We start from the raw sequence: 15606 nt of genomic DNA, 5'->3' as shown, positions 1-15606 counted from the left end.
GTTTCCATTGTCAGGGTTCCTATTAGAAGACCGAAGGCACATTCTTTCGAATGCATCTTGGTCGAACTTAAAAGACTGAAACGGCAAAATATTGAAGTGGCTTTTAAGCAAATTCTTTCCTTGGGAAAGAATTTGCTTGGCCACTTCATTATTTTGCCATTTTCGGCACTGTAGTGCGGTCTCAGAGTTGGTATATTTCAGTGGGGGTGAAGCCCCTCACTTAATGTAATGTTTAAAGTGTTTTGTTTTTTATTTTCATTTTTTTTGTTGGAACAGTGATTTTTTCCCTTGGAAAAAAATCGCTGTTCTGACAGTTCGACATTGTAAGCTTTTGCTTACATAGGGTCGATTAATCACTGTTCGCTTTTTTAAGTGTTCGGTGATCTAATATAGACCCCATTGTCACTGTCTAACCCATTGTAATCTGTCCTATTTTAACCTGACTGATTTTGCACCCAACCCAAATCTCAGAATTTGACTTGTGATAGGTAAACCATATTGCAGCTCAGAAATATAGCTAGGGTTGGCCAAAGGGTACAGCTGTTCCAGGCACAACATGTTAGGGGGCATGACTGACTCTGCAGTGCATTACTGGCATTCATTAATGCTGGTATTGCACTTTGCACTTGTAGTCTAAACTGAAGCAACACACTCATTGTGTGACATAGAAAATCCACTTCTTTAATTTTAAAGTGTAGCAAATTGTGTGCTATATTTGTAGCAAGCAGTTTGTTTACACTTTTAATTTAAAGAATAACTTTTTTTGCTTTTGTATTTGCTAACTGAACTGAAGTGATTTAGTGTTTCAGGTGTGACATGAACTGTAGCAAACTAGTTGCTACAATTAACACAGTTTAGTAAGATCCTTTTTTTGTTTTTAGCATACAAACCTGGCTTGCTTCTTACATTAGAAGTGAGAGATCGGGGAATGGGCTTTTTTCTTCTTCTTCATTTTTTTTTTGTTTTGTTCCTAAGCTTAAAGTTGGGGGGGGGGGGCAAACTGGAGGATGGCACCAGACACCAGAATATCAAGCTACACCTCTGTTGCAGCTTTACATAGCTTTGTCAGGCTAAGTCTGACCAGGTTACAAGCATGTGATGCCACTGACTGCTTACCAGCAAACAGCACTTCCAGGGCTGGATCCTGCTATCCCTCATCCAGGTGAAGCTCTCTAATTCTTTAAATGAAACACCACGGAAGTCAGATTTCTCAATCAGTCTATGTTTAACGTCTTCTTTTAGGTGAATTTTCTAAGAGTGGTCCAATCAGGATGTAAAAGCTCTAGACAGAATAACTCTAAAGATCACAGGCACATGCCACTCAACCACATCAAGATCATGACCGTAGGAAAGGTGAATGCCAAGGTATTTAAAGGAAATGGTGTGTCTAAAAGCCTAACATTATGAATTATCCATGGAGTTTTACTAATGCTGAGTTGATAAATAACTTGCCACAAATCAAAAGCCGGCAACAATGTGAGAGGTACTGGAGTGGCCCTTTCATGGTTGTCTGCAGAATAGTAGGTCACTGACTGAAAGAGAGGTGAACATGATTTTTGCTGGCTGCATGTACTTGATGTCCTTGAGGTTTGAAAGACCTGGCCAGTGGCTCTGTGTGTAGGGCAGAAAAGGTGTCAGGGGGTATAAATGTCTTGCTCTTCCTAAGAGTTTGGTGGTATAAGAAAGCATCACTTTTGGTAATATCCTAAATAGCTACATCTGTTTGACCCTGTCAAATGCCCCCTCAGCATCTAATTTTAAAATCAGGAGAGAAATACCAGTGTTGGTAACCTTTGAGTTCGGACTGCTCATTTACTCCTACCCACTTTAAACAGGATTACTGTATACGGTCATCTTTCCAACTCAGTCTCCATGTTAGTATTTACAGACTGGAAAACTTGTCTTACCTTCAGAAGCTTGGACCTTGAAATTAGTTGCAACAAACCCGTCATCTTGAAGTCTTTTACTGTCCATGTATCTTATATGTTTATAATTTAGTATATCATTGTCAGATTATGGAATAACCTCCCCTCTTCTAGCCATACTGAACAACCTCCCTCTAATTTCAAAACCGCCATGCACAAGCATCTCCTTTCTAAGTGGATTTGTAACTGCTCTAATGCCTCTTCTATCCCACCTGATGCCATCACTTGACTTTCTCTCCTTCAGACCTAGTATCACTCCATCACTATCTAGTCTCTTCAACTACTCTCTTATTGCTCTATATCTTCACAGGAAATAACCTAGATGAAATTTACAACACTCTATTCTCTCAAGAATCTCTCGTTTTGATCTCACCTGTTACTAACTTTAACTGTTTGAAGCTACTGTATATTTGAATTTCGTTTGTACCCTTGTATTTCATATGTACTCATTGGTATCTTATTTCAAATCAGCTGTAAATGAAATAGAATCTGTAGCTTGACTACTTTCAAACCTGTGGATCTTGCTTATTTTAATTTATTCTTTGATACTCTGGAGTTTTGCTTTTTTTGCATATTTTTGTATTGAGACTTTGTAAACACTGTATTTAATTTGTTACTTGTCCTGGAGCTTTTCTCCCTGGGCCACTACTGAAAATGGGCTTTTGGCCCAGTGGACTTTTCCCAGTAAACAAATGTCAGTAAATAAATACATAAATAGCACTAGGCTATTTGCCGTTGTAGGCCATTTTAAGCTTAGCCAAATTACTTAACCCAAAGACAAGAATCAAACCATCTACCTTGTGTTTATGAGGTAAACACCTTAACCATTATGCCAACCCCCTCACATTTTCATTTAGTATCTACAGCTGCAGAAACATTTAGTTTGTGTCACTTGGAGCACTTACATGGTGTTCATATACACTTCTTGTCACGTAATGCTAATATGATTTTATATAACCAGTCATTGCCAGTGAACACAAGACTATATCCTTTTATTTAATAAAGCTGCAGCTTGGCCAACTTTGGTGGACTAGCAGAGTGAAAGCCTGACTACAGTCCAGGTGACCCAAATTCGATTAGAGACCCATGCATGTGATGGAGTTGGAAGGGGAAATGGGTTTGCTCATCCTGGGGGTGAGGGGGGAGCAGAATTTTCACTGCTGCATTTCTTTGGAGGACTGGCAATACCAGTATACATCCCAGAGGTGGGGTTTCAGCTTACCAAGCCACCATCTGGTGGTAGCCTGTAGAGCAGGTGTAAGAGGGTACGTGTTTGTAAAAGGAAGGAGTTGTTAAATTCTGTTGTGGTGCAGGTAGCACAGCCCAATGCCCTGGAATGGGGTTAGGCTGCATACAAAAATGTCCTCATACAGGGGTGGCTCATGGGACTGACTGCTGCTTCAGCCCTTCCAAAAAACAGATAACTCCAAATAAAATACTTCGTTTTTATTATTCATTTATTTTTATTTAAAATGGGGGGGGAGTAATTTCCATTTTAGAGGATTTTAACTTTGTGCATGCAGTTGTGCATGCATGTAGTTTCTCATGCTGCTAAAATAAATAAACAAATAAATAAACCGTCTTTGTTATTTCAAGTCTTCATGAAGTTTAGAAGCAGCAGAAATGCCACTTTAGAGAATGCTGGGTGGGCAGCATGAAAAAAGTGAAACAAGTATGCAGGGATAAGCTAAAAAATATGGCAGTAATAATTTTTCTTTGTTTTCTTTCTTATTGTTTAAGTTGAGTTTTATGTATTTTTATGTGTGTGTGTGTGTGTATATATATCTTTGTTCAGAATCAGGGACACTTTCTAAAATGTTAGTGCTATTAACTTAAAATGTTGACAGATTAAGAATGTGACTTGACATGCTTTTCTGAAGTAAAAGAAGTCTAGTAACTAATAAAACGGTTAAGCACAGGAATCTGTTTAGTTCCAACCTCACCACCATGAGTGTTGAGAAAAAAGTAAAAAAAAACAGACAAACTAGTGGCCTTAAAACTTCGTTGATGAGCTCAGTCACAATAATTTCCAAAAATCATGAAACCCAGGTAGTGTTCCAAAACAACAAGCCTTTATTCGTCACAGGCAAGCGATCTTCAGTAACAAAAAATCAGAAATATTTTAACAATGTTAAACATATCAGCTTTTATGTACTTAGAAGTAGGTGTGGGCAATATATGTATTGTTTATCTTTAAACCAGCTTATTCATAGCAAACAATATAAACAGGGCTGTAAAAGTACATTTTTAGTACAGCAAGTATCCACCCCACACCCTACTAATGATTAGATCATACTAAATCCTAGTTAAGGAGAACACTACCTGTATATTTGCAGCCCACATTTCAAGGTCAGGTATTAAGAAAAGCATAATTTTTCTTAATACCTGCACAGACATCATCATGTAATGATAGAAGTGCTTCCAGGGAGTGCAGTTTTTGGTTTAAGCTCCTAGCATTTAGCAGCATGACCCTTTTTTGTTCTGGTTGGCTAATTTCACGTTGGTAATGTTGTTTTCGAGACCTTGCCTAAAAAAGGCACTATGGGGGAGGCAACAGCTTTTGCCAGCAGCCAAAAGCTTAGATGTGCCAGGTGCAAATAGTCTCTGGCAAAGCAGCGTGGTTTGTCAACCATGGCTTCCCAGGCTGACAGTAACTGGATCCCCTTTGAATGACACCAAAACCTGAGCCAATTATTGAAGTCATGTTTTGTTTATACTGTGGCATCATTCTAGGTGAGGGTAGTGTGCTGCTCAAAGCTAGGGATATACCTGCCTGGGACACATACTCAGAGAGCTCACTCATGTCTCTCTTCATATAGTCCAATGAGGTACATCTAAAGTCATTCATACCAACATGAACTATGACAGAGTCATAACAGTACTTGTTGCTGAGAGACCTGAGTGCATGTATGATCTGATGAATCCTGGCACCAGACAGGCAGCTGACGGTGACTTTTTTGTTGTCCAGCCTAGTGAGTGGGACATTCGTGTGTCTCACTATTGAGTCCCCAGTGACTAGAAAATTTGTTTTTTGAGTGTTTCACCTTATGGGCTTGGTTGGTGAGACACTGGTATTGCTATGTGTTGTGGGTGCTGTGAGGACTGTGTTAGTTGTAGCAGTCTTGTTTAGAGAGAATCTCCGCGTATGTAGATATTTGTGTTTGATGTGTACTATGTGTATGAGTAATGGTACTATGTGCATATGTATTGGTGGGTGAATTGACAACCTCTTCCATGTTACTGTTTTGAATGTGAAAGAGCATGGATTCAAGATTTTTGGTGTAGATACATCTCTTACACTCTGTACTTGGGTGAGTTATTTGGAGAGGGTTGTCGGTGTACATGATGCAATTGCTGCACTGCCTCAAGAGACCCAAGTCAACAAGGTTGGTAGGAGAAACAAGGGCACTCCAACTTTCCATAATGCTATTTTAAAGACTGTTGTCACTAGAGGTGACTTTTCAGAAGCATTCACAGAAGAGCTCAGTGGTTGGATATTTCTGCCTGTGGTTTTATTATTTTTTTGCTGGTGGTTAATAGGTTATAGCTCACTAGCAGTATTTCTTTGACCGGGGAAGTACTAAGGATGAGGGCTACACTAATGTGGTACTGAAGTATCTAAAGAAAAATCGTTGAATTTAACTGTCTGGCTTTGGCACACAAGTATGCGGTGGTGTGCAATGCACAAACAAGCAGAAACCTGCTCAAATGCAGGGCCTAAATACCAGAAGCTAAAAACTTGAAATAAAACTTTAAAAATATTCAAAAGAAACAATGTGGATGCTTAGTCCAAGCCCTAGACTGACCTCCCTTTACCAGACAAGGTCCAATCAACACAATCCTTTCACTAAAGTGCAGATAGGCCCCTTGCAATCCAAGATGGCCTGGAAAATGTGCTCAAAACAAGCAAACACTGCAAACAAACCCAGATGCAGCAAGCCTGTATCTGAATTATGCTACAGCTACTAGCAAGCCTAGTTTCAGCTGGAAATACTAGAGAAAGTTTAACACAGCAGAAAAATAGCAGTGAGACACTAAAAAAAATTAAAAACAGCAGAAAATCAGCAAGAAGGCTCTAAAGGACATTTGAAATGGCTAACAGATCAGTTATTTAAACACTACTTGGCAGGAAAACCAGAACAAACAGAACAGATAGCTTTAAAACAGTGAAAAATACCAGTAAGTACTTAACAAACACTGAAAATAGCAAAAAAAGCTTTTTAAACAGGAAAAACAATAAAATTCGATTCAACAGACATAGTAATGCAGACAATTGCAGTACAACAGTGTAGTTTAGTAAACAGTATATAAATACAGTATAAAAGTAGGCAGCAGGCAATAACAAAAGTGCAGTCTTTGTATATAGCTGCACTACAGTGATAAAGAATCTCACCCTCAGCAGTAAAGAATCTCACCCTAACCCTACAGTGACCCAAGCAAACTACTTATCTGAGTTTTATACTGAAGAGATTGAGTATAACTATACTATGTGTGAGGACCTTTGTACAGCATTGCTATGCAGGCATCTGTATACTGTTTGGATATTCTATGTAAATTTTTAAGTGTTGTGAATATTGACTGTCTGTTACTATGCTAAGTGCTTGTGTGCATATATGTGTGTGTGTGTGTGTGTGTGTGTGTGTGTGTGTGTGTGTGTGTGTGTGTGTCTATATGTCTGTATGTGTGTGTGTGTGACTATGTGTGCGAGTGCGAGTGTGTGTGTGTATAGAGAAGGTATTCCAGTGAGTTGCACTGTATGGTTTTGAAAGCAACATGTTGAAAGAAAATCCTGGGCCATTATTTATGTGTTTATTTATTCATTTGATCACAGGAAGAGACCTGAGGTTAAAATAGTCATAGAATTGTCTGTAATTGTATATACATCTTAGTGTGTTTATGTGTGTAGAGGGGTTTGCAGCGAGTTTCACTCTATGGGTCTGAGAGCAGGAAGCCAGATTACATTCTTGGGTTATTGTGCATGTTTTTATTTATTCATTTGATCACAAGCTGTGATCTGATGTGATCACTTTCATGCACGTGACAATAATTGTGGTCGTATGTGGAGGGAGTTGCAATTGGTTAAACTGCACTGTTTTGACAGCAGCAAGCTAATATACATTCCTGGTCTATTAGATCTGAAGTCATGCAGGCAGACAGCTGGCATTGTATCTAATAAGAGGCTGTCAGTGGCAGTCTGGACAGAATGAATGAAAATAACTGAACACTGGCACAGTGGCATAGCGAAAGGCACTGTGATCTTGAAACCTTAGTTCTGTGGTTGAGTTTTTGACTGAGATTCCTTCTGTGCAGCATCTACATATATGTCCTTTCACTGTGTGGGTTTTATCCATGTGCTCTGGTTTCCTCCATTCCACTATTGTGTCTGGGGACATCTGTACTTTAATTTTTTATAACACCAGAGGGGTACACAGAAGGTAAATATCTTTTTTGGGTAGGATAATGAGACAAGTGCTTGTCCCAGATTAGATTTATATATTATTGCAATAAGTTGTCATCTCAGTTTATTGGCAAATACTGGTCTTCTCCGTTTATTGAAAACTACTATTTTTTCAGCTTTGAATGTTATGCTTTGGACAGAACTTATTTTTGTTTTTCCTTGAAGGAAAATATAAGACTAAAATTCTGTCTTTTCTTTTCTTGTGATTTTTGCTCAGGCCATTACTGAATCAAAAGGGTGGAAAAAACTGTAAGATGCAGCTTAGCTCATGTAAAACCCTATGACTTCTTGTGAGTTAGCATTCCTCAGACCCCAGACTTAATTTAATTACATCTTCCACACTTATTATAGTGCATTCTTGGCCAGTTAGGGTGTTGAAAGGACAGAGGAAGAAGCTAAGAAGAAAGATAAAGTGTTGGAAAATGTTACACTTCTGGACTAAAAAACAGTAGAAAAGCATAAAGAAGTACAATTTCTGGATGGTGTTGGGCCAGGATGGGAGAAAACATGGAAGGGACACTGTGGGAGTACAGGTGGGACCAATATATAACAGAGGAGCCCACTGCTGTCCTATATCTATGATTTCAGTTCACTTTAGGCTATCCAATTGATAACAGTCAGACATCTGATGTGTATATAGTCAAGAAATCAACTGGAGTGAGTGGGGACTGTGGCAGTCTGTGGGTAAGTGACTGACCACATCTATTGAGTAATCACAGGTAAATTGGCATTGACATTAACCTGTCATAATATAGCCACACACCATTCCAGTTACCTCCCATTCAGTTGCTTCTTGCAGCCTCTCCTTGCTTCAGTCACTAGCTGCCATTGCTTCATAACCAGGATGCCCTTATTTACCATCACAACTGCTTGAATGATGGCTCCTTCTGGACAGCTCTTGCTTCATTATATAGCATTCTCAGTGGTTTAGGAGCAAATGGGCATGTTTGACTAGTGGTGGCAAAAAAGACATAGGAAAAATGTGCAAACTGTGCATTTCTTATAGTCATCATCAGTATTTTGCACTGCTGGTGCAGTTTGCTCACCTTAATATGTGGTTGCAGCATTTCTCATTTCCTAGATGTCTACATTTGAGCAATAATTCCAGGAAATTATAGAAACTGCATATCCAATATTAAGCCATATCAAGCTACATTTACCTTGTATGTAGCTGTTACCCATATTATTTTATGACTGCATTACTTGTTTATTTTCAGAACATGTATCGTGTTATTTTATGAATCTATGTGATTAGCTTTTTGGACTTTCTCCATTTTTCCTTATTTGTTTCTCATCTCTTAATTTTTCTCCTTTATTTATATCTTTAATTCAATTATTTTTTTCAGCATATCCTGTCCATCTTTATAGACATCTTTAATTACTAAACTGGCAGAAATCTGTTTGTTAAGTCTGCAACTTTTTCATATGAAAGATGTATTCTGTCATAGCTGGGTATCAGTTTGCTTAAACTAGATTAAGCCTTGTACTTATTTTGCAATTGTAAAACTACTTTTTTGTACTTTTGCAGTTATTTCTGCTCATTTTACAGAAACTGAAACCCACTTTTGGAAGAAAGCATTTTTTTTGTATATGTTCATTTCAAGTCTGTATAGGAGCTTGCATCTCGCAGTTATTTTTAAGCTTTAACCAATATTACAGTGTTCATTCTTTTCTTTATTTATGCAGATCCCTGTTTTAGACTCAGAAATCAGAATCTTTCAGCTATCTCCAAAATGTTTAGCTAATAAATAACTCTTAAATCCGTATCATTTCTGCAGAATTCAGATTCTAATTTTGCTGGTGCCATCAATCTGTATTTTACACAGTAAAAAGAAAAGGTACTCATTTATCATTTGTGTCATTTCCACAAAAATATTGCTCACATCTTTATGTATGTATCATTCAGATTACATTCCTCCAATATTACAGTTTCCTTTCTTAAATAAACTGTAAAAAAGAGAAAGAGCTTACATTCTGAGTATATATTATAAGGTCAGAGTTTTTTTCTGAGCTATCTAAAAGGAGCATCATCTTATTAGCAAACTATATCAATGCTCTACATGTAATCAAAGGTGAATTTCAGGAGACACAGGTATTTTTTTCAAAACGCAAATGCTTAAATCACACAGTTTCAAGCACTTTGAAAAAGCTATTTAAGAAGGTGAAATGTTACTTTGCTAAATGCGTGAGGTATGTTGGGTGTTAGGAGGAAATGACCATTGTGAAACTGCCCCAGACAGAGATTTAATGAGAATCCCAAGTGGGTTTGCAAATTAGATAAAGTAGGGTAAACACTACAGCAGTGTATTAATGAAAGTGTGAAAACGTACGTTAGCAAACATTATATTCAAATCTGGAATTCTGTTTGCACTAAATAACTCAACCATATTAAGAAAATGTTTGGTGTTACTTAAGCTATGTCACCCTTTTTTATCTCTGTGCAAGTTTGAGCACATTCTCAGTGATTGATATTGTTATCCTATCATGACTCACAGTGCTGTGACTGTGAACTACCTACCCTGTACATTGCATTGTATAGTAAGTGGACATATTATACTCAGTAATTGAAGGGGAGGTAGCCCTCTGTATCAGTAATGGAGCTTAGTTAAAAACAAAAATATATGCATACATAATATACTCATAAGCGTTACTCTTTGGCAAGTGTACCATCCCAGTCAAACTCCCCACCTGACACTGTCCCCGTAGTGGGTTGCAGTGGAACCAGAAGCGAGGAAGCGAGAGTCCCGGTGGGGCTCACCCCCTGCCTCACCAGGTAAGTGAAAAAATTATGAGTAGTGGTATTTCACCTGCAGACAAGGCCTTCCATTTTTTTCTACACCTCTCATGTCTCTTCACAGTGCCAGACTTCAGTCAAGCTTAACAAGGTCTTCTTTCCCCTTGATTTGCCAAGCTTGTTCCCTTGGCTGTGGTTTCACTATATAGTAGGTATGGGCAGTGGTAATCTCGTTCATCCATTCATGTGTGTCACTAATTAGATGATGAGGCATTTGGCTACCTTAAGAGAGTCATAGTTACTCCCGCCGTTTACTTGAACTTCATTGAATTTCACTACCTCTTAATCCTCCATTTTGTTTTTTACTAAAGCTGCTGGTCTTGACTTGAACTTATTTCTTGTTGTTTTAAAATGAAGTCCCCTTTGCTCACCTGTCTGATTAACAGTCATCTGTAAGGATGAAAATGATTACAATGGTGAATTCGTTTAACTCTTAAATTTAAAGGAATGTCTATTTTCCAATGTTCTTATCCTGTATCCATTCCTGTGAATGAAATGTGGACTTTTAACTTTATCTTATTGTGTTGCAATCACCTCTACCAGCAGTAGTGGAGTTACTAAATCTTCATTTTATTTTGAATTTTATTTTAAAATGTTTGTATTTATTTATTTATCATTTATTAACTGGGTGAAAAGTTGACTCTGATGAATGTTTTCAGCCATGACATGGGCCTAAGAATGGCAATGAGTTTTACAATAAGGTAGCTAAATACATCTAGCATGGAGTGCTATGATTATGCACCAAAATTAAGGAAAAGACAGGTTTGTTAAGTACTTTACCAATGTCAGCTTAACACACTTTTATTAAGCATGCCTTACCACTATTAAACTGTAGTCTCACACAAAAAGCATTAACCGCAGTCAGTGGGTATCGGAGAATAACAGTGGAAGAGCAAAACATTTTTAAACATTCAGCCTTTTTAGCTCACTGTGTGGCAGCAGTTCTCAAAGCTGTAACATGTTACAGCTTCGTGTGTTTTTCAATAACTATTGTAGTATTGAGAACAGATAAAGCCCCGTGCACTACAAATAACTATGATCAGGTATCTCTGATCAAACGTAGCTTGTTATGTTTTCTCAGTATGGCTGACAAGATTTACCTTTTGAGCTTCACTATTGAGTTGGATTTCTTGAGATCCACATCTTGCTCACACAAGCTGGTTATGATTAGAGACCGGCTCATAATCTTCTACATTCATAAGAACACAGACAGAGGTATGCTGATATTTTGACTACAAGCAAATTGTGGATTATTAGTTGATACAAAGTGAAACAGCAAACACAGTTCATAAATGGAGGGAGCTATTAAAGATATTAAGTGTTGCAGACATTTGACACTATCCCCCACTCAGGCATCCTTGACAAACTCACCCAGCTAGGTATCAGCCCTTATATTGTTAGATGGGTCATTAACTGGCTCACTGACAGAATCCATATAGTCAAAATAGAGGAATCCACCTCCAACAGCAGACCTGTAACCTGTAGTGTTCCACAGGGATCAGTCCTGAAACCTCTACTGTCTGGAATCTATTTCTCAAAAGTACAAGCAAAAACTAAAGGTCTGTGGCTGACAAAGTTTTCTGATGACTGCAAACTGAGAGCGATTATAGAATCTCCAAATAATGTCAGCATACTACAAGAGGGTCTTACACAAACAAATGATTGGTGCCAAAGTCATAGCCTTAAACTCAATGCAAAAAAACATATTATCATCCCTTTCAGTAAGAGTGATGTGCCTGCTAACGACCACATCAATAGCAACACTTTAAGTACACACTCAGTGGTGAGAGACCTGGGCACAAAGGTTGACAGCAACCTTACCTTTGACCACCATGTCTGCGCAGTGGTAAGAAGGGCATTATATATTGCTCATCTCATAAGTAAGGGCATTGCTTCCAGAAAAAAAGAAGTTATAACCTCCTTGTACTCTTCCATCATCAGGTCAATAACTCAGTACAATGCCCCTTTTGGTATGTACCTTTCCAAGCACCTCTAGCAATTGGAAAGACCACAAAGGTTCCTCACAAGGAAAATTCAAGGTCTTCAGCATCTGTCCTATGCAGATCATCTGAAATCACTGACACTTTATTCTATTTCATACAGACTACTCAGAGGTGAGCTCTGCCTTGCATACAAGATAATTGCTGACCTTTCTTTATTGGAAATGCTGCATATCCTTAAGTCAAATAGTACACGGGTTACTCACTCTGAAGACCTTAACCTGGTATGTGACATTAATAGAACCTGCTGGAGGGCAGATTTGTCTCCCAGAGGTTACCACACCTTTGGAACAGACTCCCAGTTCATGTCAAATAGAGCACCTCATTGGCCATCTTCAAATGCAATATGGACGATTGGCTGGGTAACTGTAAATTCACCCCAGGGGGTCCACCTGTGTCCTTCTTGGACAGGGGCAATAGGTGCTGATCATGGAAATAAGGGTAGAACTTGGCTAGGCTTGTAAGGGCCCTAGGGCCATTAACTTAGTAACTTCCTATGATCCTATGATCTTGTGATCCTATGATTAACGATAGGTATAAAACTGAATGACAGAAAGTATCAGCTAGAGAGGGGAGTTAGACAATACAGGCAAGATGGAAGTTAATATAATAGGTAGATAATCTAGAAATGGATTATAGATGGGAATTATAGCCAGCCTTGGAATGAGCTCCCAAAGTACTTGCACTGAGAACTGTAGGAGATATGCTGAAGGAAAGATTGACTGATGACAGCATCATCATCAAGTTTCTGATTTGTGATGCTAAAATAGAACAGAACAGGTGCCTATGGGTCAAGAGCATTTACAGATCTATAGAAGAAATATGCTGAAATAGAAAAGGAAACTTGTCAGAATTTCTGTAGTAAAGAAATCCAGGTAGAAATAGACCACAAAATAATTGAAAACCGTATTCAGACGTTTTTGTACAAGTCACATTAAAAACTGCAGAGGATGTTATTTGATTTGCAGAAAACACAACTCAGAAGCAGTAGCATGTTCTGAAGGTGAGATACAGACCAGGCAAGGAACTACATATGTTGTGTAGAGAATGGTTACTAGAGAATTCTGAGGAACTGTTACAAGGAGTCTTGTAAACTACAGTTACCAATGATGAAAGAAAAAAGTAAAAATTCCATAGATGTGCTGACAGTGACCTAGAAATGTAATCTCTGAAAGAAGGTACAATGAACAAAAATATCAGTGAAGAAGAACAGTCTTATTTCTCTTTTAAGAAAGCAAATCATGTTCATGGCTTAATATTCAAAGCTGATAAAATTATTGTTCTCAGTTAAATGAGATGAAAAGTGTTTGTGAGGATATGAGAACGGTGACTTACAAGGAAAAGATATGTGATGTGCTTGTAAGGATTGTTAACTTGGATAGAACACACAGTATGGAGGTGTGTACCATAACCACTTTCCAGAAGAACAGATGTTAAATGATATGCTCTATGGTTACAGAGTTGGGGCTTTTGAGGTGTGTTCCATAACCACTTTCCAGAAGAACAGATGTTAAATGATATGCTCCATGGTTGTCTTGGTAGTGGAAAGCATTTTCATCTATGGAGAAGAGTGGGCACAGATTTGTGTGTGATAAAACCTCCCAAAAGAGCTCAAGATGTTACTGAAGTACTTGTTGCTGCTGTCTGATTCTGCTCAGCAGCGTAACTGGAAATGCAGTTTCCTAGGGACTAAAACAAGTATTGCAGTCCAGTTTTATGAAAGTGATAGGTAGACTAGTATTCAGCTTGACTTCATTGGTGAGATAGATAATAGAGGTACTGCTAAAGGAAAGTGTTGCATATGACCTTCAATACTTAAGGGAAGCATAGAGGTGAGGTGATGATCTGTGAAAAAAATGTGACAGATTTTTAATTAGGTGACCAAGAAGGCTCTAGACTGTGGAACATCATGCATAGTCCTCCTGCATTGCAATACATTTTTTATCATCTTTTCACACAGGAAAATTGTAAAAGGTTTAAGAGCTTGGGTTTGTGTCTAAATGAACATATGTGTGAAAAGATGGAGGTAAACAGGAATCGTATGAAACTACAGCTAGCTAGATAGACTATCTCAGAAATCTATCTACTGGAGCAACAAAGGAAACAGAAAAATCTGATATTGGTAATCCTCGTTCATTCATTACGCCTGGGTTATCGGTTCCGACCTTGGAACTGAGCCGGCCATCTTCCAAGCTTGCGACAGTCACAAACTCTCGAGCTAAACTCTTACCCACAATCCCCCTCTCCCTGTTACCTCAGATTTCATTTGCCACATTGCCATTCAGTTGTGTCAAGCCACTTCTCTTGAGCTAAGTAAATCTCTTTGATAATACTTTATCATATTGCAGTTATTCTCTGTTCTAAATTTGTCAAATAGTTATCTCTTAACCTATTGCATCTAGAAACTCCTTTTTGGTTTTCTTTTCTAGCCCTTCTTCCTTCTTACCGTGAGGTAACTCCTTTACCATCATTGGTAAATTCTTTCTTGTTTTACCTTTGGGTATTTCTTGTACCATTTTTGGTACCTTCTTCCTTCCTTTTCTTTCTTCCTCCTATCATGGCAGAGAAAAAAGGTGGTCCAGGATTTAAATGATGTGTGGATTGTGGGCATAAATTGCCTATGTCGGATACACATGCATTATGTGTTTACTGTTTGGGTGTGCCCCACTTGACTGTTGACTCACCTTGCGGGATTTGTGCTAATTTCTCTAACAGGTCTTTGGTGGAAAGGAAAAATAAGCTGATTTTAAAGGGACTACTTAAATCTTCCTTTTCAGAGGCTATTTCTGGGGTGGAGGCTTCAACCCCTCCTAGTTCCCATAAGAAAAGAGATGAACACAAGAAGGCCAAGTCTCTCCTGTCATCTCCTGCTGGGGATAACCAGGAACCAAGACCTAAGAAGGCCAAACTTTCTACTTCGGATTTGACTTCCTCGGCACCGAGGCTTTTGGTGCCTAGATCTTTGGCACCAAAGCCTTCAGCACCACCCATTAGTTTGGCACCTAGTTTTGTGCCCTATACCTCATTGGAACCAAGGGGCCCCTCAGTTCAGACTTCCTTATTGGCATTGACCTTTTCCTTGATGCAGACCTTTCTGGCGTCGATGACTGTTCCGACGCCAGCTTCTGCTTCGACTCTGACTATTTTCACTGCACTGACTATTCTCTCAGTACTGACTACCTCGTTTTCTGCTTTGGCACCTCCCATAGTGCCAACTACCACTTGGGACTGACCTCGTCGGTGCAGACCTTGTCTTCAGCACAGATGATTCCCTTGGTGCAGACACCAGTAGTACAAGCGCTTATGGCTCTGTTGTTTTCGGTGCTGATGCCTATTTTAGCACCGTCTAAAGACCCCTTTGTGGGCACTGAGTTTCCTGCATCCTTGAATAGACCTGACTCCCCTTTAGCTATGTCTGTGAGATCCACT

The sequence above is a fragment of the Protopterus annectens genome, chromosome 5.part0 (assembly GCF_019279795.1).
Source record: "Protopterus annectens isolate FY-2018-M chromosome 5.part0, PAN1.0, whole genome shotgun sequence".
NCBI lineage: Eukaryota > Metazoa > Chordata > Ceratodontiformes > Protopteridae > Protopterus > Protopterus annectens.
This window is presented reverse-complemented; position numbering follows the sequence as displayed.